A 27500-nucleotide genomic window follows, 5' to 3' on the forward strand; every position below is an offset into this window, starting at 1 on the left:
AAAAACTGTTATCTGACCTAATAGTCCATAAAGCTCATATTAGGGTAAAGGAGACGGCTTCGGCCGCAGCTACTCAGCGCCTCCTGGCGTAGGCTCCTCTCCACCATAAAGTTGTGGTCGTGGGAAGGGGCTATTAACTATTCCACTGTGTTTTACGATTTTATCCTTTCTGTGGCTAAAGGAAACCTCTCTTCCCAGGGAAAGGATTAAACATGACAAAGAAAATATCGCTTGTTTAGCTTCTTTACATACCGTATCGTGTATATGTATTCAAAATTCAACTGCAAATCAAATGTGATACTTGGTTATAACTAAATTTGTATTTATCTAAATATCAATTTTAGTGATAGCCCTTTTTAGGCCTTAGCTAATCACAGCACAAGACAAAATTAAACAGAAACCCACTAAACTTGTGAGTAATAAGAAAGAAAAATTATTTTACTACGAGAGGTTGCCACTTATTGTTTTTCGAAGATAAAAAATGTCGACGAATTTTATTTCCGAATTGTACCTTAGGGCTGATGCCTAATGGCGACATAAATATTGAAATTGGGTTAATATATATATATATATATATATATATATATATATATATAATATATTTATATATATATATATATATATATATATATATATATATATATATATACACACACACACACACACACACACACATATATATATATATATATTTATATATGTATATGCATATATATATACATATATATATATATATATATATATATATATATTGCAAAAATAATCACAAGAACGCGTGACTAAATGATAGTGCAGAAACCACAAGAAAAATAAAGTCGGAATACTAAACGTTTTCTTCTATTACGACATCCTCAGAGGATGTCGTAATAGAAGAAAACGTTTAGTATTCCGACTTTATTTTCTCTGTGGTTTCTGCAATATATATATGTAAATGGTAGAACATCATAATGCATAGTGAGTAAACATTGTGAATTCGGGAGGCCAAATGTCCACACACACTCCCAACCGTTCATGCATTCAAATCGCCACGAAAAGTAAACCCAAAACATCTGTAAATATACTCTCTATATATTCTATATAAATTCTGCGTCCACCTTATGAGTGTAGGTACACCACGCATGCCGCAAACATTAAAAAAAACAAAAGAACACGAATAACGAATAGAATCTGATACCAACAAAAGCAATTTGATGGAAATTGAAAATAACATCTTGTGTCATTAACATCCATAGCGAGAAAAGAGTTTAGGAAAAGATGTGGATTTTCTGAGGAGTAACCGAGATGCATAGTAAAATGTGCACATGGTTGCTAGGCTAGGGCGAGTTGTGATTATGCATAAGGTGAATAACGTTTTTAAATTAATGAAAACAAGTCAGGTACCTGCTTCCTGAGTGCTGCAGCAGCGCGGATGTCATTTTTGGTCTATGAAAATGCACAGACCCTTTCTATTTCACAAAAAAAATATGATAATAATAATAATACATACATATATATTCCAAAGGCTTTTTCCCCCTTACAAAGGAGTTATAAAACAGGGCATAGAAACCACTCCCACCCATTCCATCCCCTACATACTCCACTCCCTTCTACCCTCTTCCCTCCCTCTTATCTTAGCACTTCCTGGATGCCGGGTCATCCCTGCATCTTGTCCGTTGCTCTGGGTAAGAAGCAGTGCCGCAAGACACAGCACATCCACAGGAATAATAATAATAATGATAATAACAATAATAATAATAATAATGATAGAAATAATAATAATTATAATGATTCATAATTGATTGTACAGTATTGACCATCACTCCTTTGTATTTACTTTCCAAATGTCAGAACCTTTCTGTTCCTTCTCGCAGGCCTTAAATTTCTAATGCCCTTTGCTGAATCGGTTGTCAGCCATGCAGGGCAGTCTATTGACTTGGCTGCACGTTCCCTCACAGTTCGTCCATATCTAGATATCTATATTTGACTCTTTCTCATTCCGATTACTGCCTAGCGATTTATTCTACTGAAAGAAATTGCCAGATTATTCTGTTTTGAAAAGTCTATTCAGGTCACTATATTTCTTGTACGGAGTCAATGATGTTCGATATTCCAACCCTAAATTCTCAAAAACTCTGGCCCCTCTTCTATAGTTAGAATTCTTTGATTTTCATCTCATAAAGACCACCTCTCCACTTCAAAGACCTTCCAGAGAGGCTAAAAAATTCACACAGTAGCGGTACTTCCAAGCATGAAAGGTTAGTATTATATCTGCATTACAATCTATCAGACAATTCACATTTTATATACCTATGGATAATATATTTTTTAATTCCTGATCAAGATTTACTCTGTCTTTTCTATCTGTATCTCAAGAGCTTTTTCCCCCTTATATGGGAGGTAGCCAGAGGCACGTGCCTACTCCCACCCACTCCACTCCCATCCATCATGTAGTATATATATAAATCAGTATAAATTCTGTTAGCACTGTGTATAGATGTACAAATTAAAAGTGATGCGTCATTGTATGTGTGTGTTCGGACGTGTAGCGAGTATAGAAGTTTCCAGAAGAAAGCAAATTGCCATTTCTCAACCATTCCCCCCTCTCATGGATGACAAATCACTCCTGTATTCCACCCACTGCCCTGGGTCAGAAGCAATGTGGCAAGACACAGTACATCCACAGCAAGGCCGCTTCACTTCATCGGCGACCCAGTCTCCGTTTCCTCATGCAGAAAAAAAGAGTAGACGAGGAAAAATCCCCTCGGGCTGCGTAAAAATATAATTTTCATATAAGCACCTCCTAACATCCCCATCTCCCACCTCTCCCTTCCTTGGTTCACAGTATCATCATCTACACACAGACATTCTCCACTCATCCCTATCCTCTGCCTTTTCCTTTTCTTCCTCAACAAACATTCCCCTCTTCTCAACGCCCCCTTCACCCCATCCATCCATCTCATCCTCGGTCGTCCCCTTATGTTCACTTCCTTCACCTCTGCCTTCCACACCTCTTTTACAAATCTTTCATCAGCCATTCTTTCCATGTGTCTAAACCATCCCAATAATCTTTCATCATCCATTCTTTCCATGTGTCCAAACCATCCCAATAATCTTTCATCACCCATTCTTTCCATGTGTCCAAACCATCCCAATAATCTTTCATCACCCATTCTTTGCATGTGTCCAGACCATCCCAATAATCTTTCATCAGCCCTATCTGTAATCTTTTTTACTACTGCTCTCCTAATCACCTAGTTTTTCACTAGTAACTCCTACCATACTTCTCAGACATTTCATCTCAAACACAATTAAACTTTTCCTCTCTGTCTCTCTTAAAGTAAAAGTCTCTGCCCCATACAATGCCGTCGGCACAATCACCCCTTCATAAAATCTCCTCTTTGCATCCATTCCCTGATGCTTATTTTTCATATCACTTTTCAAATCCCCAAAGTATTTACTTGCTTCCCTTAATATGATTTTTTTTTTATTTTCCGTGTCATTTAGTTGCAAACGCTTTTTTTTGTAGTGAGTGAATAGCTAAATACATCAAACCAAGAAGGTAAAGTAAACGACGAAAGGTTGAAAATCGCAGGGAGGCGGAGCTTGAGTGACGTCACGTCGCCGGCTCCACTGTTCTTCACGTAAAACTAAGATCTGTTACACAAGTCATGTCGAAAGCAGCCGGCACTATAAAGGTGAAGGCCATGGGCAGATCAATAATTCACTGGTGATCGATGCTTTTACGTAATTGAAACTTCTCCCTGGAGATATGGAATAACTACTTTTAGAAGTGAAAATAGTTAAAATGAAACACTTTCTTGATTTTATGCGCTGTAAATTTCATCTTATCGAACATCTGGCGACTTCATTTAGGTTGGGTGATATTGCGCTGAGTCTACATAAACTGTCTGTTATGGGGTGGCCCCTACACAATCAACATTACTGACACAATACATGGACTCAATACAGCTGCCCCGTCTATACGACTCTTCAAAAATATTCCTACATTGCCAGTAACATTGTGGAGTACAGATTATTACTCAATATCATTGATCACGTCAGGATTGCAAAAGAATTGTGCAGAGGAGAGAGCTGACCAACATGGCGATCTTGTACTTGTATCCTTTTGGTCACGGACCCACTCGATCACTCGGCGCTCAAAATGTCACTGGTGTAAGATGACAGACCAAAAGGAGGAAGGCGGAAGCAGAGGAAAAGAAGGATAATAAAGATAATAATAATAATAATAATAATGATAACAATAATAATAATTATGATAATAATAGTGATAATAATAATGATGATAATTGTTAGGCACTTGTCCGACGCCTCACCACAGCATCACTAATTTCCCTGGGGACGCACCTGCGTACACCCAGCTGCGTCGTGTCGGACAAAGTTTCCTTGAGGAACGCACGTGCAGTACCCAACTCCGTCTACATTCTATTCTAGCTAGGTCAGTGGCCTGGGAACGCCTTGCGTCTGGCTTCCCAGGCATCGTCACATGGCTCCCTAGCGGCCAATTAAAGCACAAGCCCCCGGAGCATCACGCTGCAAGCCTAGCTCGCTGCCTCCGTCGCCGTATCCCTTTCTTCCCCCGCTGGCAGACCGCCTTGGGACCCGACTTGAAAAACATCGCTGTCAACTCCTTAGCCATTCCCCCCTTCCCACTCGCTGACAGAGCGAGCCATTTTTATTTTCTTGGCGCCCAACTTTCTAATACAAAACAACTGCCTCCCCATCAGTGTTTGCCTTCCAGCCGACATCCTGACAACAATAATAATTGTAACAATGACAATAATGATAATAACAAAGATCATAATATTGATGATAACAGTAGTAATAATAATAATGGCAGTAATAATCATCTGAATAATGATGATAATGACAAGAAAGAGGAGGAAGAGATAAACGAGAAGAGGGGAAAAAAATAAGGAGAATTAGGAGGAAGGAGGAAGAAAATGAGGGAGAGAAGGAGGAAGAGAAGGAAAGGGGGAGGACAAGAATGAGGAAGAGAAAAACGTAATTGTGAAGAAGAAGGAACTATGCAACCACCTTGGTGAATATGAATTATGTCGGCTGGTGGAGTGTCAGCCCCCCTTTAAATAAATTATTATATATCATATGTTCCATGTATATTGAATACCGTACACTGTCCATGTTAGAAAGGGTGCATTCACCGTGATGTGCATACATATATCACATAAGTATGCACATTAGTTGATGTATAAGTGCGCGTGGCCAAAGCCACACACACTCATACATTGAATCACCCTCCAAACGGGCTCGCCACAAAAGCCCGTGGTGATTCTATTCCCAAATTTCATAGATGGGAGAAGGAATAGTAGGAGAATGGGGAATAGATAAATGAGATGAAGAAGGTGAGGATGAGAGAGAAAACATAATAAAAGTAGGTGATTGCTATCAGTCGGTATTGCAAATAATGTATTTCTTAATCTCTGAAAGATAAATAAGTGAATATACTCGTAGCTTTTGTAGACTTAATAGTAAGCGAACCGTTTGGCAAATAATCTTCTTTGAACCAAAGAATTTGAGAGTTTTATATTGGATGTAGCTAAGTATCCGATTGGGGATAACTTGGAGATCGTACTACCAAACTACTACTAACTAGTAACTACTACTACTAAACTACTATTAACCTTCCTTGTGCATATTTTCACGTTCTCCACTGATTCTAGAGATTTGATAAAATAAATTCTGGAGTCTTATTACACTCTTGCGATGACTTGATTGTCAGTGGGTCTTTCGGGAGAGATCCACTCCATTGACAAGAAGCTACTTTGCTCAAATCTAGCGCAGAAGATGTCGTTGACCGTTGGTTAACAACGCATGTTTAGAAAGAATGTATATAAAATCTTGATAACGTAAGTACTTCAGAATACTATAAAATCATATGTATGAAACATTACTTTTTCTATTATATAAAATATAAGTTTACACCAACTGAGTATAGAATAGTCTCATAATATGAAAATATTAAGGACGTGACGTTACACTTTTCTCCTGCAGAGGCTGGTGACGTCATGTCGTTTCTTACGCTTAGCCACCTTCAGGTTATGGAACGCATCACATTTAATGAAAGTTTCACCTTCTTTTAATAGTATATAATATGAACGACACGTGACTATATATACATATATATATATATATATATATATATATATATATATATATATATATATATATATATATATATATATATATATATATATATATATGGGGGCAGAAACATGGAAGATAAGAGAAGAGTTTAAATGTGTTTGAGATGAAATGCCTAAGAAGTATGGTAAGGGTTACTAGACTTGATAGAGTGAAAAATGAGGTGAGAATGAGAATGGGGGTGGAAATGCAGTTGGGAGATAGGGTTGATGACAGAGTATTGAGATGGTTTGGACACGTGGAAAGAATGATTGAAGAAATATTAGGAAGAGAGGTGTGGAAGGCAGAGGTGGAGGAGTGAACACGAGGGGGCGACCAAGGATGAAATATATGGATGGGCCAAAAGGGGCATTGGGAAATAGGGGAATGTCTGTTGAGTAAGGAAGGGAAAGGCGGAAGCTAGGGGTGAGTGGAGAATGGTTGTTTATGGATGATGTTGTGATGTATGGAAGGGGGTGGTTGGCGGATGAGGGGTGTGAGGGAGTATGTGTGAATGATATTTTGATACAGCCCGAAGGGATTTCTCCCCGTCTTCTCTTTTTCTACATGAAGGGACGGAGAGGGGGTCGCCGATTAAACGAAGCGGCCTTGCTGTGGATGTGCTGTGTCTTGCTGCATTGCTTCTGACCCAGAGCAGTGGGCGAGATGCATGGATAATCCGTCATCCAGGAGGAGCCAAGAAAAGAGGGAGGGAGGAGTGGTGAATGGAAGTGGAGTATGTGGGGATGAAATGGGTGGAAATGGATGTATGCATCTTTGGTTACCTTCTTTGTAAGGAGGGGAAAAGCCCTTGATATATATATATATATATATATATATAATACTGATGACCCACTTTCGGAGAAGAATAAGCGAAGATATAGAGATCTGTATATTTCGATCACTTACTGTGATCCTCTTCGGCAGATATAAGTTACAAAGTACAGAACAATATGTATTTATAGTAAAGCAGTGAGGTAACATGAGGGGACGAGGCTCAGGTCAACACGCCCGGCACGCATGCTCGCATCTTGGTGGCTCAGGTCACATGACCGGCGTTGCATGGGCCTTGGTGAGTTTTGTCCACCGTTAATGTTGATGGTAACATTTTATTTATGGCAAAAGAAGAAATACAGTCTGGTGACCATTGACCATGGGAAATGTTATAATTTGGGAAATTGTTTATTAAGGAGGATTCTACTATTTTTCTTCTGAAACTACATTTGGATTTATAAATTATTTCAGCATCGTCCCAATTTATTCGGTGGTTTTTATTGGCGACGTGCTGAAATACTGCGGAATTTTCCTGTCCGTATTTAACAGAGTTCTTGTTTTTTCATTCAAAGATCTTTATTATAAACAGAAATTCGGATGTTCCATGGGCTCTAATCTCTCGCCAGTTCTAGCCAACTTATATATGGAATATTTTGAATCAGTGCTATTACCGAAAATTAAACCACCCGCCATGTTTTGGCATAGATATGTAGATGATATCTTTACGGTTTGGGATGATGAATGGGGATCATTCCAAGAATTTCACAACCAGCTCAATCACCTAACGAACAATATTAAATTCAAGGTGGAATGGGAATTAGATCACAAATTACCTTTTCTAGATATTTTAATAATAAGAAATGCGGAGTCACTGTCCTTCACAGTTTATAGGAAGCCCACCCACACAGGGAGCTACCTACATTTCTTTAGCCACCATCCTGACAAAATAAAATATAGTGTAGCTTCAGGCCTATTCTTACGGGCTTTGAGAATTTGTAGCTCCCAATACTTAGATTTGGAACTAAATTCAGTGAAAAATCAACTAACAAAATTAGGATACCCGCCGTGGTTTTTACAAAAAGCTCTCAGCAAGGCCAAAATTAGTTTTCACAAAACAGATTCCCATTCCGCCATGAATCATCATTGGGATAATAGAAGCATAAAATTGCCTTTTAACAAATCCATCCATGAATTGTCTCACATGTTACCAAAGGAAAAGGTAAATTTTATCTTCCATTATCCTAATAATTTGTTCAGTAAAGTTGTCAATATACATCACAGATCCAAGAGTAATACAACTCCTGGAGTTTATAAATTACCTTGTTTAGATTGCAATGATGTATATTGGGGACAGACGGGTCGAGATCTCAATACCAGGGTTAAGGAGCACAAGAACTCTGTTAAATACGGACAGGAAAATTCCGCAGTATTTCAGCACGTCGCCAATAAAAACCACCGAATAAATTGGGACGATGCTGAAATAATTTATAAATCCAAATGTAGTTTCAGAAGAAAAATAGTAGAATCCTCCTTAATAAACAATTTCCCAAATTATAACATTTCCCATGGTCAATGGTCACCAGACTGTATTTCTTCTTTTGCCATAAATAAAATGTTACCATCAACATTAACGGTGGACAAAACTCACCAAGGCCCATGCAACGCCGGTCATGTGACCTGAGCCACCAAGATGCGAGCATGCGTGCCGGGCGTGTTGACCTGAGCCTCGTCCCCTCATGTTACCTCACTGCTTTACTATAAATACATATTGTTCTGTACTTTGTAACTTATATCTGCCGAAGAGGATCACAGTAAGTGATCGAAATATACAGATCTCTATATCTTCGCTTATTCTTCTCCGAAAGTGGGTCATCAGTATTATTTTACATATGTGCTACGACATATCTTTGTTATGTATATATATAATATATATACATATATTTTTATATATATACATATACAGTATGTATATGTGTGTGTATATATATATGTATATATATATGTATACACACACACACACACACACACACACACACACACACATATATATATATATATATATATATATATATATATATATATATATATATGCGCAATCACATCACCGTGATACAAAAAAGGACTTACTGTCTACAAGTTTCCCTTCTCCTGTGGTTATTTTGCATATATATGTATATATATATATATATATCATTAAAATTTGCAGCAGCTTCTGCGTTCACGAGTTTTTTGCTGACATTCTCAACTTTTCTAATGCTGGCGCGCTGAGTCGTGCTAAGTTCTTTAATTACCTGACCAAATAGCATTGGAGGTATAAGTAAAGGCATCGGAATTATCTTCTCTAATTTTATGCAGAGCTTTCGCCTAACTGTTAGGCATCTTCAGTGCTAATGAGTACAGTGTGTGGGAAATGATCTTATATACACAATTCACAGATCACAGACACATGCGTGCTGATCCGGTTGACCAATCAGGAGGCAGGAACACTAAGCTCCGCCCCCAGGCCTAGCGGCTGATCCTTAAGGTGACCTCGATGTCTTTGGATGTGGGAATGATAAATGGATCCGGAGTCTGTCTGTTCATCGTGGGGTTTTTATCTTTTATGTATAAGGCTTCTAGGATATGAAGGCGTGTGTGGTTTGTTTCTGTCTGTAAAATAGTGATGCCCTCCTCCAAATTCTTTCTTGTCAATGGGGTCTGATGTACGTCTTCGTGGTGTCGCTTGATAGCGCCATTGGAGAGATGAAGGGTGAGACGCCTCGTGAGCTTCGTCGTAGTCATCCCTATGTATGTTTCATTGAGGGCTTCACAGTTCCCTTTTCTGCAGGAGTATTCATACACGAGATGGCTACGCTGAAGTTCCGGTGTCCTCTGGCAGGGGTTGTTCTTTATAAAGAACAACCCCTGCCAGAGGACACCGGAACTTCAGCGTAGCCATCTCGTGTATGAATACTCCTGCAGAAAAGGGAACTGTGAAGCCCTCAATGAAACATACATAGGGATGACTACGACGAAGCTCACGAGGCGTCTCACCCTTCATCTCTCCAATGGCGCTATCAAGCGACACCACGAAGACGTACATCAGACCCCATTGACAAGAAAGAATTTGGAGGAGGGCATCACTATTTTACAGACAGAAACAAACCACACACGCCTTCATATCCTAGAAGCCTTATACATAAAAGATAAAAACCCCACGATGAACAGACAGACTCCGGATCCATTTATCATTCCCACATCCAAAGACATCGAGGTCACCTTAAGGATCAGCCGCTAGGCCTGGGGGCGGAGCTTAGTGTTCCTGCCTCCTGATTGGTCAACCGGATCAGCACGCATGTGTCTGTGATCTGTGAATTGTGTATATAAGATCATTTCCCACACACTGTACTCATTAGCACTGAAGATGCCTAACAGTTAGGCGAAAGCTCTGCATAAAATTAGAGAAGATAATTCCGATGCCTTTACTTATACCTCCAATGCTATTTGGTCAGGTAATTAAAGAACTTAGCACGACTCAGCGCGCCAGCATTAGAAAAGTTGAGAATGTCAGCAAAAAACTCGTGAACGCAGAAGCTGCTGCAAATTTTAATGACATTTGCCTTAAAGAGGATCTGCTGCCCAACTATAGCAATATATATATATATATATATATATATATATATATATATATATATATATATATATATAACTCCATTACTACGAGTCCTACCTTGCTGTCTTAATATGATGACCTAGTCTGCATCACATTTGTCAAAGTCCTTAACCCATATATGATAATATAATGAAAAAAAGAGAGACATAGATAGAGATAGTGGGGGGAAGGGAGAGAAATAGAAAAAGGAAGAGGGAGAAAGAGAGAAGGAGCAAGAAAGAGAGAGAGAGAGGGAGGATCAGGAAATAATTGTCGTACAGTTGTCTAGAGTAGCCCGTTGGCCTTGCTTGGTCTCCGGGATGGGAGTTGCTGCACCGTATATAATTGGTCTTGATCACCCGCCACCTGGTAACTGGACTCGCAGAAGGTAGGCGCCAGCCCTTCGACACAGCCCACGTACACGCACTGTGTAAAATGATGCCCATCTTGTAAGATTTAGGGATGCTTATTCGTCATGAGAGAGAGAGGGGGAGAGAGGTGATAGAGTGGGGGGAAGAGAGAGAGAGAGAGAGATATAGATATAGATATATATAGATATAGATAGATATAGATATAGATAGATAGATAGATAGGAGATATCCTGCGGGGGCCATACCAACGCTTCTGTCCTTGTGGAGAATATCAAAGTGGAGAGATGACGTCACAGAGATGGTAAAGTGGAAATCTAAGGATCGCAAAAGTCGAAATTGGTCGGTATTCTTGTTTGAGTAAAGATCAGTTTGCAATCATGAAAGAATGCTTCGCAACTCTGGTCTGTGGGGGTGTCACTACAGTCCCTAAAACATTGACTGCATAAAAGTTAAGGAGGAGGGGGAAGAAAAAAAAGGAGTAGGGAAAGGAGGAGAAGGAAAGAGGAGACGGCGAAAACGAAAGAAGAAATGAAGGTGAAAGAAAACGAGGAAGAAAATAAAAGGGAAATGATGAAGAGGAGATGAGGAGGAGGAGGGGAAGAATGAAGGAGAAACAGACGAAGGAGGAGGAGGAGGAGGGGAAGAATGAAGGAGAAACAGATGGAGGAGGAGGAGGAGGGGAAGAATGAAGGAGGAACAGACGGAAGAGGGGGAGGAAGTGAAAGAGAATGTGAAGAGGAGAATGTGTGTAGAGAACAAGAAGGGAGGAGGTAAAGGAAGAGGAGGAGGAGGAGGAGGAGGAGGAGGAAGAGGAGGAAGTGAAGATGAAGGGAAGGAGAAGGAGGAAGTGAAACTAGAGGGCAAGTAGGCCAACAATAGCGGAAGTAAACAAGTAAGCAATAGAGGAAGAGGAGTAAGTTATAGAAGAGGGAGTTCTGTGGAGGAGTAAGGAGGAGGAGGAGGGGGGAGGAAGAGTTGGGGGGATGAGGAGGTGGTGTAGGTAAGGAGGATGTAGTGGGAGAGGAGGAAGAGGATTAGGAGGAGGAGGAGGGGAGGGAGAGTTGGGGGATGAGGAGGTGGTGTAGGTAAATATGGAGGATGTAGAGGAAGAGGAGGAAGAGGAGGAGGAGGAGAAGAAGGAGGTGGAGGAGGAGTAAAGTGTAGGGCAAGGATTAAGGTACATGAGGAGGAGAGGTGGAGTAGATAGAGGAGGAGAAGGAAGACGAAGAGCGAGTAGAGGAAGAGGAGGAGGAGGGTGGAGAAAAAGAGGAAGAGAAACAGGAAGAGGAATATGAGGAAGATTGAAAAGGATGAGGAGGAAGGGGGAGGAGATGGAGTAGGTAAAGGAGGAGGAGGAGAAGGAGGAGGAGGAAGAGGAGGGTGAGTTGGAGGAGAAGAAGAAGAAGGAGGAGGAGGAGGAGAAGAAGTAGAAGGATGAGGGAAGGGAGGTAGAAGTATGGTAGAGGAGGAGGCAGAAGAGGAAAAGGGAAATTAAAAAGGCAATGAGGAAGAAGACATAGAAGAATTCAAGAAGAGGAAAGAATAGGATGAAAGTAAAAAGAGATTAGAGAAGATATATAGAAATAATCAGAAGGAGAAAGACTAGAGGGAAGTTTGGTGGATTCAAGTACCGAGTATTGAAAATAAACAATGGAGGGAAGAGGAAGTTATAAAAATCCCTCCCGTGCTGGATGGCACTTTACCTTTTACTCTGGTTGCCGTCAGACGATTAGGATCATCGCCGTGGCATCGGGGGGGGGGGGCTGCCACGGCGATGATCGTAATTGCCATCATAGAATTGGAGCCCATTGGAACATTTTGCCTAATTTAAGGATAATATTTTAGTGAGCCCCGACCGATTTCGCTCGACAAGCGGAGGTGGGTAGTGGGGAGGAGGTGAGGCAGAGAGAGAGGGAGAGACAGAGAGAGGGAGAAAGACAGAGAGAGAGAACGAGAGAGAGGGGAGGGGAAAGAGAGATAGATAGAGAGAGAGAAAGAGAGAGAGAGAGAGAGAGAGAGAGAGAGAGAGAGAGAGAGAGAGAGAGAGAGAGAGAGAGAGAGAGAGAGAGAGAGAGATGGAGAAAGAAGGGAAAGAGAGAGAGAGAGAGAGAGAGAGAGAGAGAGAGAGAGAGAGAGAGGAGAAAGAAAGGAAAGAGAGAGAGAGAGAACGGGAGAGAGAGAGAGAGAGAGAGAGAGAGAGAGAGAGAGAGAGAGAGAGAGAGAGAGATGATTGTTGTTCGACCTCGCTCGCTATAGTTAGCTCGGGGACACTGCCACCAACCAAACATCGTCATAAGCAAGTTTCCCTCTATCTTGTGTGAGACGTCATTTCCGCACTACTTCAACTCTATCACCACTCCCCTCCCCTCCTCTCCTTCTGGTCCCCTCACGTAGCCCAGGCTATGACCTTCAGAGACGAAACCCTATCCGATTTGTTTTCGAGAATACTTGTGACATCCCGACTTTGAAGCCGATGCAGTACCACAATCATCGATCACAGTTCTTTTTATTTGAGAATAAGACTATGGACTGCATCTCGAAATATCTATTCCCGGCGAGGATTGTTAAAAATATGGTAAAAATGTCCTGGCCACCCAACAGTTCTCGTTATACAGATTTATTTATGATTATTCTATTAATTTACTTAACAAGAGAAAAAAATATCTGTAAAATGAATACTTCATACAAAGAAAATAATATAAATATATATATATATATATATATATATATATATATATATATATATATATATATATAATAATAAGCAATAAAAGCTATATTTATATTTAAGGTGCTTCAAGTCCTTGTCCCAGATTGTACCAAGTGTGTGCACATCTCCAGAATAGAAAGGAGATGCACATAATATGAACACAAAAATTGAGGAGGCTGCAAGAGACCTTAAGGCCTACACTATGTAATTCCATGTCCCTTACAACATTTTCATCCCCATCCATAAAGTTATCTTCTCTTAAACAACTAATTGTTACAGCGCTCACTACGTTGTCTATTGCTTTCGTTAACCACGTTGTTGGTAAACCAGTTCTTCAGTTTCTTCTTAAACATACATTTGTCCAATTTAACTCCAGGACTACGAGTCCTACCCTTCTGTCTTAATTTGATGACCTTGTCTGCATCACACTTGTCTAAGTCCTTAACCCATTTGAATACCTCTATTAGATCACCACGCATTCTTCGTCTTTTCAGGAAGTGTAAGTTAAGGTGCCTAAGTCTGTTTTCGAGACATTTACTACTTATCCAGTCTGACTACTGAAGTACGTACAACTTTAAGTAGCCCGTACTCTAAAAATAGTTAAATTAGTCAACACGAGGACTTGGCAACTCGAGTCCATATTTTTAGTTTTGCGCTGTGTATGAATGAGCCAATGTCACCCTACATATTTCCACGCGCCTAGTGTCTGTAGACTCCTTTGCTTTAATTCGTAATGCTGATACTTGCAACCATCGCAATTAGCCTATTTACGTGGCAAGGTACACTTTATTATTTATTTGACAAAGAACAGACTATATCAATCATCTGTGGACTGACTCGGGATCAACCAAGATAAAAAAAAAATGTAATCTAAAAGGTGTTGTAAGATTCGCGGGTTTATGAAACTATTTACAATAGGCGTCATAACATCAACAGTCACAGCGAGGGTGGGAGAGGAACGGGTATGTATTCCTCCTAAACCTAAATGAAACAGAATAAACTTTCCATTCTTGCAATAAGGATTCCAGATATCCTAACTTTGAGCAATTGATTCAGTTTTTTATTTTAAATATGTTAGCACACATTTTTAACGTCACATTGGTGTAGTACTAGTGTAGGATTGGCTCCCAGATCGGCTCGATTTCTCAGTCTCCGAGGATAAGACGACATTCATAAACCGTCACCATTTCACTACAGTACACAACTGCATTTCTCACTATTCAAACAACCTAACCAAGCTGGATTAAGCCACCATAATTGCTAACAAAGGGTACAACCCCCTCGCCCAAGGAACGCGGTCCTGCAGCGTACTTAAAGTATGAACTTGAGCTGAAGGTCAAAAAGTATTGTGGCAGAGAAAAAGGGCGAGTACAGGAGACGGAGGGGATGTGAGGGGACGGCGAGGTGGTCACACGCTGCGCATTTTTAAAAAGGCCTTCCCGTAGCGGTCCGTTGCAGCGTGGCCATGAATTTTGTGTGTCAACAGTGGAATGAGCTAAGACGTAGGCGAAAGCAGGAACACCTCACAGCTCTTGCTCGTCTATTACATCAACCGGTTTCGATATTGTCCTGTTATATTCTTTCTCTTGCACGCGTGACCACCAAAATCGGTCACTTCTCAATATGATTTCCTACCGATTTCTGATGAAGAGGCGTTCTCAGGGTGTGTGTGGTTACAATGTGTGCAGTAATCTCTTTCAAACTAAACCTTACAACAAAAATACCCCCGTGTGTAAAATTGTAAACATTTATTGTGATTTAATATTTATCTATGTAGGTTTAACATTTTAGGTGGATTGCGTTACATTCAAAGCTGCTGTTGGCTTGAGAACTTGATAAACTTTTGGTAGCGAAGTAATTATTCCTTTCGCTGTACAGAGAGTCTTTCTCGGTTGAATCAAAACCGTCGAGAGGTAGCTATAACAATTATGTACGTCTTAGCATCCAAACCGTTCATGAAAATCCTGTACCGGTAACTTTATCCCTTTCCACTGCAAGATCCTGAGCAACTACTCTCTCTCTCTCTCATCTATGTCTATTTCTGGCTATTGTAGCATTTCACATTCCTTTCTGTCAAAACATAATTTTTTTCATCGTCTTGTTTTGCAGCTTTGTTGGCCCCCACCTCAGTTCTTACGTAATTTATGAAACATCACATGTTTGGACGGGAACCAAAACTCGCCCCACCCACCGGTCACCTCACGTCTCGCCCTCACCCCATAGCCACTCTCGGCATTCTTCTCTCCGAGTCTTTTGTCCGTTTTCACTCTCCATCCCCCACCACATCGTCCTCTCAAGTTCAATGTCAACATTACGCAATTTTTTACAGAAGGTTATAATCCTTACCTGACCTTTCAGTGTCAAAACCGTTTCTTCACTCACTCTTCTTGCTCTTCCCTTTCGTGGTAGGCAGAGTAACAACTGACCCTCGGTACAGCCAGAGGGTATTTTACTTGACCAGCGCATTCGTTGTCTGCCGATCGGTGATTTTATCTATCTGAGGGGGAGGGAACCCAGGGCTCGAAAGGATTAAACATTTATCTCGATTAGCCATCTGAGCGACTTATCTGGTTTCTATGTTTGTTCAGTTTGCCTACAGGGGTATTTCAGTCAGCTGTGGGGAAAACGCAGTGAAGCGAGACGTTGTCTCATGACGCAGAGCTTCCTGGAACGCGGTCCTGGCCCACGTCTTTGATCCTATTGTAGTGAAAAGACCCTGAAGTAATAAAGTGTTGAAACTACTTATTGAGGAAGAGGACGTCAATGTGACGGAGGCTGGGAAGTCCTGGAGTCTGGAATATTTTATACACACACACACACTTTCGTCGGATTCACGGCGTGGATTGGAACTCCGGAAAAAAACGCATTTTTCGTGGATCTCAACTACGAGGAAGTACCTTACTGTATTTGTAGGGAAGGGGAATTCTCGTGGTGTAGTAAAAAGGTAATGAAAGGGGAGAAGGGGAGGGATTACTGAGGGAAATGGAAGAAAATGAGGAGGGAGACGAACGGGCTCCCCCTGACAGCAGGAAAAATGTAAACAAAAGATCAGCTGACGACACTGGGGAAATCGAAAATATCAGTAAAAGCATTAAGATTAGAAATATTTGTAAGAGTTGCACAATGGAAGGTGAAGAATTTTTTTTTCCAGGGATTTAATGAGGGGGGGGGGCGGATACCAACCTCCCCCGATTGGCAAGACTAGAGGAAAAACTTGAACAAATGACCGAACATTGGGAGAAGAGGTTCGGTAACGTAGTAAAGATTGCGCAAAGAGTTGAAAAACTGGAAGAACTTGAGAAGGTGAACAAAAACTTAACTAAAGAAATAGAAGATTTAAAAAGACAGTTAAAAGAAGTAAAAGAGGAGAATGAGGAATTAAAGAGGAATAATAAAGACAATAAAGAGGCCATAGCAAAGGAAGTACAGGGTTGGAAAAAGATCCAAGAAAACAGTAGAGTTGCATTTACTGACATAATTAAACAGCAAATGAAAGAACAAACTGAAGACTCAGTTATTAAAGTGATGAGACAGAAGGAGAATATAGTAAGGGACTTAGCAGATAAAAAGAAATGTATAATTATATTAGGAATGGAAGAGAAATATAACCCAAATAGAACCACAAGAATGAATGAGGAAAAAGAAAAAGTAAGCAGTTTACTAGAATTAGTTCAAGATGAAACTGAAATCATGAAACAAATTGAAGAGATGTATAGACTCGGGAAGTATAGTACAGATAAGTCCAGACCAATTAAGATTAAATTCAGGTCGCAAACGACGGCAGAGAATATCTTAGCAAAAAACAGGGAAACTGGCAACAAGTGAACAATATAAAAAGGTATGGATAAAAAGAGAAATGAATAAAGAGGAAAGAGAGGAGGAAAAAAGAAAAGCCATGAAGCTAAGGAAAAAAACGAGAACAGAACAGAGTCAGAAAAAGAAGAATTCTATTGGAGAGTAGTGAATATGAAAATAAGGAAATACGACATACTAGAGAAAAACAAAAGGGAAACAGAGAATACAATGGAAGTGGCAGAAAATTAAAAGTGTCTTACACAAATATAGATGGATTAATAACAGGATTGAATGAGCTGAATGATTATCTGAAGGAAAAAGAACCGGACATAATGGGAATTGTAGAAACAAAATTAAAAGGTCCACTACCACCCAACAGTGTAGGACATGATGCATATAATTATTGGATTAGAAACAGAGAGACAAAACAAGGGGGTGGAGTTATGTTCCTGACTAAGGATATAAACGTGAGGTGTGTCACATATGGAAAGAATACAGTAGAGATGATTATGATCGAAGTGGAAGACAGAGATAAGAAGAGCAGAAAGTTCGTGATAAACTATGTGCCTCCAAAAACAGCCTCGTGGGAAGAGAGTGAAAATAAAAGTATGTTAGAAGACACAAAGATAACATTAAATAAGATAATGGAAGATGGAGGAAGAATAGTTATGATGGGCGACTTTAATTGCAAAGAAGTCTGCTGGGAAGAGATGACAGTAAAGGGTGGAGAAAACTCATGGGGCAATGTTCTACTCGAGATGATTATTGACCATACAATGACACGGTGGATACAGGAGAACACTAGGTATAGAAATGAAGAAGAACCATCGAGACTAGACCTAATAATCACATCTGAACCTAGAATAGTGGAAAAGATTGAATATAAAACACCAATAAGTAAAAGTGACCACATATTGATTGAACTGGAACTAAATGAGGAAAAATACATGAAAAGAAACGAACAATATAGAAAAGGAAGAATGATGTATGAAAAAACAAATGTTGATAAAATAAGAGAATTCTTTCAACAAGAAAACTGGGAAGAAATATACAAAGAAGAAACAAAAGTGGAAGAGAAATGGAATATTTTGAAAAAAAAAAATACAAAAAAAAAGGAGTGGAAAACTATGTCCCAAGACAAAAACAAGAAAAAGAATATATAAAGTGCTGGTACAGCAAAAGTTGTAGAGAGTTAAAAGGCAAAAGAGATAAAGTTTGGACGAAATTGAAGATATACAAAAGGGCTGAAAAATGGAAAACATATACTTGTTATAGAAATGAATATGTACAAGTGTGCAGAGAGGAAAAGAGAAAATATGAAAAATATGTCATAGAAAAATGCAAAGATCAACCAAAACTATTTTACAGATTTGTAAACAACAAACTGAAAAACAAACAAGATTTGGAGAAATTAAGACAAGGAGGAGTTGAATACACAGAGGAAATAGAAATGGCGGAAATTATGAACAAGCATTTTAAATCAGTGTTTACAAGGGAGAACATACAGCCTGAAGAGATCGAATGGAAAGAGAAAGTCCCCCTATGAAAGAAATAGAAGTAACAAAGAATGAAATAATGAAACACTTGAGTAATCTTGATGTCAGAAAATCGCATGGACCAGATGAAATAGCAAACTGGATTTTGAAAGAATGCAGGAATGAACTGGCAGACAAAATACATAGCATAATAAACAGTTCCTTGAAAGAAGGAAAAGTTCCAGAAGATTGGAAAAAAGCAAATATAGTACCTATATATAAAGGGGGAAATAAAGAAGACCCTACCAAATATAGACCAGTCTCTCTAACAAGTACAATAGCAAAAATTTGTGAAAGAATTATCAAAAGTAGATGGGTAAAATATTTAGAAAAAAAAACAACGTGCTAAATCCAAGGCAATTTGGATTCAGACAAGGACGATCATGCGTCACCAATTTAATATGTTTCTATTCAAGACTAATATATATAATACAAGAAAGAGATGGATGGGCTGATTGTGCATTTCTAGACCTAAAAAAAGCTTTTGACAAAGTACCACACAAGAAGTTGCTTAAGAAATTAGAAACCGAAGGAGGAATACAGGGCAAACTGCTGAAATGGATGGAAGACTTTTTGCAAGAAAGAAAAATGAGAGTAGTGATAAGAGACAAACATTCAAATTGGGATGAAGTAATAAGTGATGTTCCACAAGGAACAGTTTTGGCCCCAATAATGTTTGCTACATATATATTAATGATATGGATGAAGAAATTGAAAGTTATATGAGTGATCTAAATAAAGTCTGGGAATGGAGTAGGAAGTGGGAGATGGAATTCAATACTAAAAAGTGTAGTATAATAGAATTTGGAAAAAGCAAAAACAGAATAACAGGATCATATAAATTGGGAGAAGAAAGTATAAAAAAGTTGAAAATGAGAAGGACTTGGGAATCATTGTTATGAATAATATGTCACCTGAGAAACAAATAAATAAGATTTTTGGAGAAACTTATAATTTAATAAGAACAATCAAAGTGGCATTTACATACCTGGATGAAGAAATGGTGAAGAAAATACTAATCACTCTGATAAGACCAAGATTGGAATATGCAGCAACGATGTGGTCACCAAGTACAAAAATAAAAAAATGTATAAAAAAACTTGAAAGAATACAAAGAGCAATTACAAAATTGGCAGTAACACTCAAAACTATCATATGAAGAGAGACTAGCAAAACTTGAGCTACAGACACTAGAGCAAAGAAGAGTGAGAGGAGATTTGATAGCTATTTACAGGATCATGAAAGGCATAGAAACTATTGATAGAGAGGATCTAATAAAATGGGATGATAGAAATACAAGAGGACACGGAAAGAAAATCAAGAAAGACAGCTATAGAAGAGATCTGAAAAAGAACAGCTTTCCTCACAGAGTAATAGACAGTTGGAACAAGTTAGATGAGAAAGTAGTGTGTGCAAAAACAATACATGAATTCAAAAATAGTTTAGATAAAATGAGATATGAAGACGGGACACCACGAGCATAGCTCCCCTTCCCGTAAAATACAACTAGGTAAATACAACTAGGTAAATACACACGCACACAAAAGTGCGCGTGCGCGTACACATACACACGTGTCCCATTAGGAATATTTCTCGAATATAGATACATTTACCTGTTACGTTCATTGTGGCCTTCGAGAGAAGAAAATATTTGGCTCACGCTAGAATCAGCTGACTGGTGCCAGATGTTCGACGTTAGCAGTGAGACTAGATGGCTTGGTGAGTTTCCCAGTCAAGGTGACTCGGCAATGACTCCTTGGGCTGTCATGCACACAGACGGCCGGTGACGCAACAAACAAGTGTAATAAGGCCACTGATGTCGCAAACAGTTTTGAGGGACCCCAAATGCACGTCAACAGTTTTGAGGGACCCCAAATGCATAGTAAATATTCTCTTACAATACTGAATGACAGTAATTTCAACCACGTCAGCTTGGTATCAAATAACCTACGACGTATTAAAAAGATTGCTTGATATTGAAAGAGCGGGAAGGATCACAATCGACAATACGAGAAACATTGACAATTTAATCATTGTCAATGAATGTTGACCGTGCAAATGCTCTTAACTGTGGTTGAATTGCATAAAGAGACTGGTTTTATTTTGTAACACTTCGGGAGTAATATTAATCTGAGTCATATTTGTAACATGGTGAGGGTGCGGCGATTGAAAAGCCCTCTGGTGACAGATAAGAAAAACACAAAGTTTACGTCAAACTTTGGAATCTGGTTACAAGTACACGTCACTTGGCCCCCAAACAATAAATAAATAAATAAATAAATAAATAAATAAATAAATAAATAAATAAACAAACAGATACAAACATAAAAAAAGTCTAATTTTCCTTCTTGGAAAAAAGTAAACGAGTCTGTAATACTCGAATAACGTCTTCCATGAAATCCGGACAACTTTTTCAGGTGCGACATGACGTCACTGCAGCATCAACAAATTAACAACATGAATAAAAAAAATCTATGACAACAAGTATAACAAAAGTCAAATGAAGGTCTTGTTCCTCATATCAATTTCGCGAGAAATTTAAATATCTGAGAATTATCTCCACGCCAATCAGACGATGTGTGGGAGGCTCTAGGCTAACCTAATCTGGATCGGTTAGATTGTTGACACTGTTTTGGCGGGCTCATGCTACCAAATAAACCAACTCCGGCTGTCAAACCCTATTATGGAGGAACTGTGCCTTACTGCATTTTCTTTTATCTCAAGTAGTGTGGCTAAAGACAGGGGTGATCCTTCCTTGCCGAGGTGCTGAGATTGGAGAGATGATTGATTAGATTTCATGATTTGGGTGTGTTCTTGGACTCGGCCAGTACCCTTATACGAAGAAAACGGGACTTTAATGACGTAATTACTCAGGTACATTAGGCCTATTCACAGTTCCCCGTCTCTATGTTGTGATTCTGAAAAGCTGAATACGACTTTGCTTACAGTAATCTAGACTTCCCTAAGGACTCAACAATGTGTCTAATATTCGTATATGTTTAACTTCTCTTAGTACACCATTCAGCTTCTCAATATATGACGCAAAGATGATTTGACGTTTGGAGATTCGAAAAATAAAAGAGTGTAACCTAAGTTGTTTCTACTCAACCGAACTCGTCCGTGTAACAGGAGCTTTACCATCAGTATTGCCATCATTATAACTACTATTATCAGAAACAGTAGTTCTTTTATCGGTCCGTAAGAAAGTATCGCTATATAACCTTTCTTTCGTCATGGGACTCCTCTTTATGTGATGCGCATGTATAATTCGACTCGCTTAGATGCGTCAAGAGATAGAAAACGTTTTTGTTCCGTGTTACAACGGCCTAAGTCGCCTGCGTCCGTTGGGATACACACGTGGCTCATGAGATGAACGTTATTATAACACATCCTACGCGACACACAGACTACAATGCACTGCAAAGCATGTCGATAGAACTTTCGCGCCATAGCGAAGTTAAATAAAATAATAATATTTATAATAAGATGAAAAAGATAAACGAATAACCAAGAAAAATAAAACTGTGTAAGATATATCAGATACATATATAAATGGATGAATAGATGATGAACACGAAAACGCCAAGTCTAATTTTACTTCTCTACTCGCCCTTCGCCAAGACTGACACGTAATCAAGTTGGCGTGCATTCTTATATAATACCTTTACCACGATGTAAACTTACATTTAACTCCAGCTAACATCAGACGACTCTACTGAATGGCTTAGAGAATGTCATCGAAATGAGGGGGCGGGGTTAAGAATCGCGGGCACACAAATACGAACACATTATTTCATTCAGGGTAAACGGCGCCATTATGCTGTGCTCAACAATTGACGAAAAAGTGGTACAATGTGAAGATTGCTGCTAGAGCAGAGGGAGAACTCCCAAATCGTTGCTGTTATATCTAGCAACGAAAGTAATAGTAGCAGTAGTAGTATCAGAAGAGTAAAATTGATCTCATGAATATAACGAAATGCTTCAGTTGGTGTTTTTTTTTCTGAATGAGGCGAGTGATTCTCTTCGTATCAAAGTGGCTAAAATTCCCATTCTCCAGCCGGTTAGGTTAGGTTTCATGTCTAAAGAAAGACGACTGTATTCCGGCTGATGGTCAGTCACCGGCTGAGGGGGGCTGGGTGAGGATAGGGTGTTGTAGGGGGGAGGAACAGGGTATAGCCTCAGGCGACAAAAAAACCTGTTAGGAGCCGGTGGGGGTTGGGTAAGGTCAAGAGATATTGCGGTCAAGATGGCTAAGAGCTCCTTTGCGGTCAGAATATTGGTCAATCGCTGCTGTATCACTCCATCTAAGGGTCTAGGTTTGAATGAAGAGGAAACTTTCGAAAAAAAAAGCAAAACTTCTCTATTATTTGTGTGAACCTACGGACACCTATTTCATGAGGTGTTCTGTGATGAGGTTGATTCCAACCTTCACATAACCCTTTCGCTACAGAAGAAGAACCACAGAGAATTAGTTGTCTCGCTAAAATTACAGTTTGGTTAGAATATCTTACCGGAGTTGTCCCGGGACCGAAATCACGAAGCTTTCAGGCATTTCAAGCTAATTCCAGGTCTCCATTACAATGCGAGACTTGCAGCACTTCTCCGTTTCAATGAAACCTGAGGTGTAGCGACCGGGATTAACTGATGTTAATCTAAGAGACCCCATCCACGGTTCGATCCGGTCTTCGACGTCACCGGACAAATCTAATCGGATCTGACCAGACTGAACTGTGTAGGATTCAGGTTTGCCCGACTGACATACACGATCCAATCTGGTTGGATCCGGACCAGAATCCGGGCAGAACTGACCGGCGGCCGTACCGTGGACATGGCGTTCCTAAAACGTGGTTCATATGATCATTGTTTCGGCACCAAGTTCCCGTTTTCTCAGCAGCTTTTTCCCATTTTGCTCGTGTGAACAGCGGTGCCGAAACATTGTTCGTGTGAACCGCGCTTAAGACGCAGGTTAAGAAAAAAAGGTAAGGTGAAATTAAATTATCAAACAAATACTCGACGCAGGTAATATGAAAATAAATAAATGTCTTTAAAAACAAATGCTTGTGCCCCGTAGGCACCTTACAAATAAAATGGCTCTGCCTGTAAAGTTGGGGAAAATAAATCATTCGGCGCTTTGCTAATGTGTAGTTATCTAAATGAGTTTCGTTTCACTTACTGATAAGAACCCCAACCATGATAATCTCGATAACAGATATAAACAAAGAGAATGCACTTGGAACGGTAGTACATTTTCTACGTCTGCCACTGCATGTGTCGGAAAACACGTAGCTTGTAAACTCCCACACAAAACCCCTCCTACATACTGCGAAGTCTCGTAATAGCGAGCCCGTTGACTCGGCACATGCCCATGCAGCTTCGGGGACATATATCTATTCTGCGCACGTACTACTGCGCACACTGGAACCAGACCCATGACGCAAGAGCCTTATGCATTTGCATGTTTCACCGTTGCTAAGATGCAATTCTGTTAAAAAACGACAACTTTTATTCTAAAAGAGCCGCTGTATTTGGGGATATATAAAATATTAAACAACGAAATTGAATATACATAGTTATGATGTTTTGTGGTTCTGTCTTGGGTGTTCAAATAAATACATTTGAAAATGCATCCTCATTGGGTACAAGCTCGCCCGATCAAAGGCCTCCTGCTTTCGGCGCGCCAACAATATCAACCTGCGACACGCCCAAGGAAAGAAGGCTATAAGTAGATGTCTTTGTGTCGAAAGAGAGGGTGAGGACACCCTCGACCAGCGTCTCTTTATGCTCGACACGTACTGAAGACCCACCGGCGATTATTTATGTCTAACACATGAAGGAAACAGTGTGGACATGCTTCTCGTCAAACACAATGCCCTGTTGCCATGTGTTCCATGCAGGATAAAATAAAATATCCTTCCTTGACTACAGTGAACTAGTGTCAGTGGTTTCTACGAGCGCGAGCACACACACACACACACACACACACACACACACACACACACACACACACACACACGAAGAAATGGTTAAAGAAATACTAGTCACACTAATAAGGCCTAGACTAGAGTATGCTGCGACACTATAGTCACCCAGTACCAAAAAAAATATCTAAAGAAAATTGAACGAATCCAGAGAGCAGCCACGAAAATGGCCCCAACACTTTCAAATCTGTCATATGAGGAGAGACTGGCTAAATTGAAATTACCGACTTTGGAACAAAGAAGAGAAAGAGGCGACCTGCTGACCATTTACAGAATCATGAAAGGCACAGAAGTCCTTGATAGAGAAGACTTACTAAATTGGGATAAGAGAAATACAAAGGGACATGATAAAAAACTCAAAAAGGGTAGCTATAGAAGAGGCTTGAAAAAAAAAAAGTTTTCCACACAGAGTGATAAATATCTGGAACAAAGTGGATAAAATGATAGTGTGTACACGAATTTAAGCGCAAACTAGACACTGCGAGATACAACTAGGGAAATACACATACACAATGATTTCATACAATTTCATATACTCAAAGAATGACCTTTAGATTGAATGGAATCCCTTATATCCACCTTGAATAGTTGAATATATTAGATCTATTATTTATCACATTCAATCTCGAAGCAAAATTTTTGCTAGGAGCTGATACTAACCTGGCCTGAGATGCCTATTGACGCCAGATAAATTTATGAACCTTTCCGCGAGGTCACACCTTGATGGACGTAACCTTGAGCATCCTAATGACTATAAGAAATGTATCGATTAGACAGAACTCTCTCCAGGGTTACCGGTATCTATCAGGTCTTGTGGCACTAAAACCAAAACAACATTCAAGTCGAAAGATAAAGAATAAATTATCTATAATCAATGGTAAGAATCTTGATCAAATTGAAAAGTATGATTATTTGACCAGATGCTAAAACTGACTACAGATATTGAAAATTAAGCTTAAAGGCACATCGCTATTGGTTAGAAAATGTTTAATAAATGTATGAAATCCCAAACGCACTTTATCCACTTACTGATGTGAAACTTGGAAATTGGGGAAAGCGACGAAAACAAAGTAATGTACTAAGAAAATTGGAGAGATCAATGCCGGGAATTATGATGAAAAACAGTAAGATGGTAAGTGGAGTAAATAATGTCGTTATCTTTGCCCTTTGTGTTTAGACTGTTGGGGAGAGAACTGCAGAAGATCTTGCGTAGGCGATAAAGGAACGGAAACGGATTTGGTCTATCAGGCAACAAGAAAAGAGAATGACAGAAGGAGCAAGTGCGCTACTTAGGGGACGCCGCGAGAAGGGAATTATAGATGAAGAAGACTTGACAGAAGGTGGAGAGATGAGAGAAGTCTGCAGGAGTGCTGTGGCAGAAGCTGGTGTGGTCGTGATTCGTTGAAGAGGTATGGAGAGGCCTTTGTTCAGCGGTGGACTATAAATGGCTGGTTGACTGAACTTTTATATATATATATATATATATATATATATATATGTATATATACATATATGTATATATACATATATGATACATTTGTACAACACTGAATGGGTCCCAGTGAACAGATTTACATTTATCAACCACAATTCACTTTAATTCTAAGTCATCAACATCGAGAAACTCGAGGAGGCATACATACGGAAATTGAAACGTGGTACAGCCAAGGACTCGAACCTGCACTAGCTCGTGACAAGTGATAGTGACTTGACGCGATGAGCTAGGGTACATAATATGTCACTTATTACTGTTTTAGAGCTATTAGCATTCTGTCGATGAAATCTAGCGCTTTCATCCTTAGGCAGATTATCGCGTTGAAATGGCGGAGTCCTAAAGGTGATGAAAATTGAAGGAGAATAGTGGAAAACACAGATATTAAGAGAATATGAAAGTAATCAGAATTTTATCACTGAATAGAGATTATTCCCCAATCATGAAAGAATATTACGTAACTCTGATCCGCTGGACGTTGTATAGAGTCTAGTGAATTAACTCAACCGTTTTCTGTGAAATATAACTGACACTTGAACACCAGCCAGAGTCACGAGCCCCAGAAAGCCTCAAAGGCCGGTTTCATTCAATTGAATAAAATCACCTGGCGGCAGCCATAATATATCAGTCACCCAAACCTGGAGCATCATTTCTTCTCGCAACCGGATGTGACGTCATCAGTCGTTCTATTCCAACAGTCACACGTCAGTCAACATCTCTCTTACATTTGATATGTTCAAAGTTAGAAAAATTTATGTTAATATTTAATCCATGCAGTTAATAGATTTATTTCTTTTTATCTGGAAAGCAATTTTATGCTTCCTGTTCGATTTTGTATACAAGGTTGATGCACAGTGTTAGATTACACACACATCTTGTCTTCGAGAGTCCTTATTCTATGTCTAAAATAGTTAAAAATTAGTGATACACTACTCTCTGGACAAGTTCTTCTGATGTGTTAAGCATAATTCAAACTACGCAGCATTAGGTGTCATATTTTCTCAAAAGAAAATAATATTAAAATAAAGAGAATTTATTTATCAACCAAGTTTTGCTAAGTGTGCTTTGGTAATTGG

At 39.5% G+C, this 27500-nt stretch overlaps 1 protein-coding gene across 2 annotated transcripts in view; it reads right to left on the reverse strand.

Moving 5' to 3' along the window:
* LOC143035096 (uncharacterized) overlaps positions 1-27500 on the reverse strand; it is a 75172-nt gene that overhangs the window by 47370 nt on the left and 302 nt on the right. The window lies entirely within an intron of this gene.

The sequence above is a fragment of the Oratosquilla oratoria genome, chromosome 18 (assembly GCF_046742065.1).
Source record: "Oratosquilla oratoria isolate Oo_2021 chromosome 18, ASM4674206v1, whole genome shotgun sequence".
NCBI classification, from domain to species: Eukaryota; Metazoa; Arthropoda; class Malacostraca; order Stomatopoda; family Squillidae; genus Oratosquilla; species Oratosquilla oratoria.